Consider the following 6,688-nt stretch of genomic DNA (forward strand, 5'->3'; position numbering starts at 1 on the left):
GCCATCTCTTAGTTAAACCGGAAAAAACTTATGCATACACCTGGTAGTTGGTGCCGAGAATTATTATAATTATTAACCCTTTTAGTGCCGGGCGAAATAGAGGTGCCTATGCGAGAATAACCGGCCGAATTTCACAGTTTTACAAGGGTTCGGGAAAATGCTTATAAAAACCAAACGAGAAACGATATTTACATGATTCAAAAAGCTGCGTATTATAGATGAAATACAGAACTAAACAATGACACTAGTTTATTTGTACTCATTTGAGAATTATAGAAAAAACAAAGGTATATATGTTTATAAATGAAGTAAAAGTTGAGTTCTCTCGTACAAAACGTATTCGCACATACAAACAGCCATCTTTTCACCATAATTTTATATGGGTCAATTATTATGAAGCATATACTTTGTATTTCCAATTACGCCGCAGATCGAATATCGCCTGAGTGGCGACCATCGGTGTTTATGTTAGACTTCGGTACCTTCAAGCGATAGGAAAAAGTCGTCGTCCACAAAGAATTAAAACGAAACACTATTTTTTTTAATTCTCTCATAATGAAATTAGATCATTTATAACGTATTACAAATTTATTTTGAGATAGAGTTCTCCCGCAATGCGAATAGTAAAGCGCTACGAGGCGCGGGCCGATATATCGGCTCTGGCACTTCTCGCCAGTGTAGCAGGAGCCGATATATCGGCTCCCGGCACTCAAAGGGTTAATAAGTAACATTAATCATTTTTTCACTCATTGTATTAAAAAGTTTTTTTAGCATAAATATGCCGATCAATTAAGACGTAGAGAGCAATTGTCATAGGTAACGATAGTTCAATGTGGTATCGATCCTAATTATCAGGTCAACGAACACACGTCAGTTTTTCGCTTCTCAGAGGTTTCTGGGCCCCCTAATGAAAGAAGAACCGCACCCGTTCGACAAACATTCTTATAATTGCTCTGGTCGCCCCGAATAGCAGCTATAACACATCTAAAACGCGCGTACACGACTTTCCATTTCTGTAAGTACAAAGTCCAGGGGTGCTTAAGTGCAGATAACACGATCTGAATTATAGTAGCATTGGAAACAAATTTTAAAAGCAGCTCTTTTCTTGCCGGAAAGTAGCGAAAATCTCTTTTAATTGCAGGTACGGAAGCGTTATCTTTGCTCTTATGTGAAGGAATCCCGCTTTTCCACCCCTACCTCTACAACCAGTTTGTTTCGATTTCGTTGTGTAATTCCGTAAAAAGCCACCGTTTGAATTAGTTAAAAAATATTGATTTTGTAATCTGATAAAAACAAAAATATTCTCGAAAAATATTACTTTTCTCGAAAAAACAAACACGCCTCGATCTGTTGATTTTCCCAACGCTTCGAATTATGATTTATATAAATTTGACGCGTTTATCACACTGTGCGAGATGTGATGTAACACGAACTTACGCGCGTAATGTGTGTATAAATATGCATAATATGAATAATATAAATGTATACAATATAAATTGTACAGCTCAGGACACGTGCGCAGAAAGCTGAACTGGCAGCTGTCGTCGTCATCGCTCTGCGACTATTGTCTCCGCGGAAAAGCGAACTAATTAAGATGATCAGGCCGGGTGGTAGCGTGTCGAGTGAGATCGCGCAACCCAGCGGCGGTTATTTATAAAAATGTTTCGCGGCCATCGCGATCGGCGAACGATTTAATTCGTCTGCAATTAATACAAATATTGTCCGACCGATCACGCGGATTTTTACGCCTGGCGGATCCCGCCTTCTTCTCAGCTGGAAAGCAAATCGGGATAACGAGTTGATCAAACAAATCTATCACCCACCCGGGCCACCATGGCTGTTTTCAACAAGCGAAACGATGATTCCGCATATATCTTTCCTCGTCCCTAACAATTACGTCTCTTACGTCTAATTTCGATTAAACACGTGAACACATGCGTGTTATTTCGTGTCTCTTTATTTGGTACAACATCGCCGATCTGGTGATGCGTTGTGGAGCGGCGAAATTCGGAGAAACGACGATTATGACGAAGTAGACCCAGAGTCGAGGAAAATCACGATCTCCCTCAGAAACTTTTCAGTTTCTCTGTGTTTCTGTTCTTTTCTCTGTTAAGGCTCCCCGGTCCCGAGCTATAGTACTCTTTTTTGATGACCTCAGGAGCAAGAAAAAGTATGCCAAAAATTCTTATAAAATCCATTGAATCGAAAAGATATATCCATAAAATGACAATTGCAGTCAATCTCGAGCAGATCTGTAAAATAGTTCGAAAATTTCACTCTTGCTATAACAATTAATAAGTAATTAAAGTTAACATGATCTGCAATCCTTTTTAATTTATCTTTTCTTATAATTTTGCCACATTAATTTTTCATTTATTTAATTTTATTTAAAGCCTTAACATCTTCTAACAGGGAATCCGAGAATAATTAAAGAGAGAAAGAGAGAGAGAGAGAGAGAGAGAGAGGGGGGGGGGGGAGAAAGAGAAAAATTATAGTCATTTTCTGCCTCGATTATGTCTTTTTCTGTTTTTAATCCAAAAGATAGTAGCAGCAATACGCATGTAAGGTTATTATTGGAGGTATAGTTGTGTAGCTAGAAATAACTATAATTTTTCTCAGTGGAAAGAAATATCATCTACGTTGGCATATTTTAATGTTAAATTAATAGCTTTTTCTCCTCCTCATTCCTTCTTTTCTCTCATTATATTTTTATAATTATATTATTTTCTTATCGAATTCAACTTGTGTTTAATACGAAAAACGATCAAATGTTAATTAAAGAAACAATTTTTCGAAAAGACATAAATATACAAAGATATATCAGTCTCAAAGATATACTAATATAGAGGCCAGTGTCTCAAGATGACAGCATTGGCTTTTTCTCTCTCTCTCTCTCCCTCTCTTTCTACTAGTTTTCCTTTATTCTCTTATACCGATTTTTTTCATATGTACGAATGAACAACTTCGTTTTCGTCACCGTCAACTTCGAAATTAATGATCGCGCGTAATAGCGCAATTAACAGCAAATGTCTACTAACGGTAAATAACGGCGATGCAAATAGTATCACAGCCGACGACATTACGATCTAGTGTGTGATGACACAATATTGGATCAAATCTTTTTACAAATCTAACACACGCCCCTCCTCTCTCCCACCTCTTTCGTTCGTCACATTGTTAATTAATGAGGATCCCGTGAAACTTTATGACGAGCATATTAATGAACCTTAAAATAGCTGATAATTATGACACGCGAGGGGAAAGGGGAGGGGGAAACGCTTTTTTGATTCGTGCGCACCAAGATCGCGCTGACGTATGACATATTATTTAAAGCGCCGCGGCTACCACTGATGCGTAGATTCCGTCACGAGCAAACGAACGATCAAGGGCTCGAACGTTTTCCGTTCCACCCGCAATCGGCGGCAGTCGGGGCTTCTTGTGGCCGCGCGCGAAGGAGATACCACGGGACACGCAACCCATTCGTCGCAGCGTCCGAAAGGAAAGCAGTCAGCAACATGGACAATCGAATTTCCATTATCTCCATTCCCGTAGGTTAGTCTATGTCCCTTCACTGTATTATTTCATCGCCGTCGATCGAGACCCAAGCACGTTCGATTCGGACTTAGAATCGTATTTCAAAGTTGTTTCATATGAAATCATTTGATATAAATTTTACTAGTCAAGTGATCACAATTTTAAACATTTTTGTCTTTCAATATAGTTTGTATGTGTAACTTTGTTCATTTTTTTCTTTCTTGTTTCGCCAGCCTTCAGCCAGCTCTTCAATATGACACTCCTCAAATTCGAGAAACCTTTATATCGATCAAATTTTGAGAATATCCCTCTGTATAAAAAGAGATCATATATCTATAAAAAATCTATGAAAGACCAATTATAGATTTATTAAAGATTTCGCTATTTTTTCTCGTTCGGATATGGAAACTGAAGATTAATCTGAAAATTGAAATTAATCTCGCGTATCGGGGGAAGTATTGGAAGAAGGTAGACTCCATTTTATTTTCTCGTTTGGCACGAATTCGCGAGGCGTGCTTGAGTATTCTCAACTGATTTAAATCTCTCTCGAAATTGCCATGATAATTTCGTTTACTTTCGTCGTCTTCTTATCGCTACTTCGTGTCAAATTTTCAGCTTCTGCCTCTTTCTGCGAACAGAGAGTAGCAAATATCGAGAAGCTTATCGTGCATCCTTCAGCCAGGAAGAGAAAAAGCGTGTCTTCTTCTCCTTCTCACCATCATTTCCATCATTATCGCAAAACTATCACGCGCACTATTGAACCCGTCGAAGTGGCGGAGCGTAAATGCGACTTTAATTATTGACCAATTCCCCATTCCACGCGCAATCAGCCGGTCAAAGTCGCAGCCGACGCGACATCTCTGCGAATTGGTTCCACTTAGAATCACATGTGCAATTTTCACGACGTGTTGTAAAAAATAATTGCACTGGGACGCAAAACGTAAAAACGTGTTCATAAAGGAAAAGCCATTAACGCGACATTCGTAATTGCGCACAAGTCACAAGTTCTATATATATTCTCAAAGAAGTATCCATTTCATTCTCGAATATTCGCGTTAGCATATTTTGCGCGTCAACATTCAGGTGTCGTTCCATTGAATTTGAGCCATTTGAATTCTAATTTCTGCATCTGTACAATTGTCTGAAACGAACCGACGTCAGGTAAGACGAAGAGAAGCAGCTACTATTTTATCGTCACGGCTAATTAGCGTGAATTCATTTAAAATTGCATACGTATTTATGGAAATATCGACAAAGACACGCTGTAATTACACGCTTCGTTTCTTATTTGCAGACGATGTAAATCATACGGTAACTTTCACGTCGTATACTGTACACAAAGCATTAACCTTCTTCAACATGATTTTCTGGGGAATGATTTGAAAAGAAGGTCCTGTGTGACGCGTATACTCGTAGAAATTTAACTTAATTAATTTCGATTAACGTATACTCGTTAGGGCTAGTATTTTCTTTCTGAGGTGCTTTGACGTTCGAATTTCGTATCTTCGAAGATTCGAAGCTTTGGTGTTTATTATTCGACTTTTGAAAATATCAAAGGCTCGGATGTCGGGATTATAAGATTGTTTAAATGTCAACAAACATTATTTCAACGACATTTGGAGGGAGAGGAGGGAGAGCAAAGCACCGTGAACGGTTCGACGGATAGTCGGTCTCGTCGTGAAATCGACGGTACCAAAACGCACCATTACAAAATTAAGATAAGCCGTTCAAAGATCGGCTCGGTTTAGGTAACATCGAATTCCTAATTAAAACGTGGAACAATGGAACGAGATTGACTGTCGCGACACGAAAATGTCCTGGCAACTCCTGGGGCAAGAAGGCACGCGTGCGATAAATTCTTATTACTACAGGATACTGGTAACTCGATCAATCAACGGAGCGGTAAAGTGCACGCACCTGTGTAATCTGATGATTCTCTATCGATGTCTATTTGCTTAATTACAGCTGTGAAAAAAGCCGATTTACGTCGATTCCTCAACGGTTCTTGCGGTATCGCAAATATGATTTTTTCTTTTCTTCTTTTTTGACACTTGAGTTGTCAACTGGGCAAGTAGGTCGCAGATCATTGCGAAACGCGAATACACGTACGTAAATTTCGTGGTGCAAATTTTTAAAAACTTGCAACACGCGTAATCAACATTTAATCGACATATATTTCGCGAACTCGCGATGTTACGAAGAAGACGATAAGTCGAATGGATAACTTACGTGCTTATTCAATAAAACGTGTCTTCCGTTTTTATATACATTGAGAAAAAAAGTGTTTACTTCTTGTAACTATAATAGCACAGTGAAAATATTATAGTTAGAACCATTATAACCATAAAACCTAAAAGTAATTAAAATTTTTGCAAGAATAATCATTTTCCTTCTTTTAATATAAAATCAACTGAAAACTATCGACATCTCGAATATCTTGAAAGTTACAGGAGTTAAAAGAAATTCCATACCTACAGAGACAAGGAAGAAAAATTGTATCCTCTTTCTATACATTTGTTCCAGCAATTTTTTTAATTTATATAATTTCATAGATACGTAGATAGATTACACGCGCGCAATATTACTCATGACTACTTCATGGCTGCGAATAACAGATATCTCAGGTTTTAAGCGAACTAAATGTTGAATTCGATCCACCAACAACGATCCCGCGATCTTTCTTTGCAAATTACGATGTGATTACAGCGATTATTATTAGAAATCATTCCCTCGATAAACCTGTTGTATCATTTTCTCCTCGTTTTTACAGAAAATTCCCTGTATCAACCCAAAAAAGAAACTGCGGACGAAGCACAAATAATGAACGTCGAAAAAGCAATGGAGATATGCGGTGAGTTGCATTATCCACTCCTGGATAACCGCGCGGAGTATGCGATTTTATATACATCTTGAATTAATTATATAATTATTGGGTGAGTGCAAAAGTTCGTGCGGAGTTTGTGAGTAAAAGTCAGACAGTGATTAGGCAAACAAAGTTCTTTATTCAATCAATGATATATTCTCCATCGTTGTCTATAATCTTTTTCCAACGTTCTGGCAGCATACGGATGCCCCGATCATAAAAACTGCGCGGTTTAGATTCGAAGAACGAAGACACGACGTTTTTTAAGGCATCCAAAGAGTCAATTTTTTT

This window comes from Dinoponera quadriceps, unplaced genomic scaffold (assembly GCF_001313825.1).
Source record: "Dinoponera quadriceps isolate SergipeBrazil2010 unplaced genomic scaffold, ASM131382v1 scaffold8292, whole genome shotgun sequence".
Classification (NCBI taxonomy): Eukaryota; Metazoa; Arthropoda; class Insecta; order Hymenoptera; family Formicidae; genus Dinoponera; species Dinoponera quadriceps.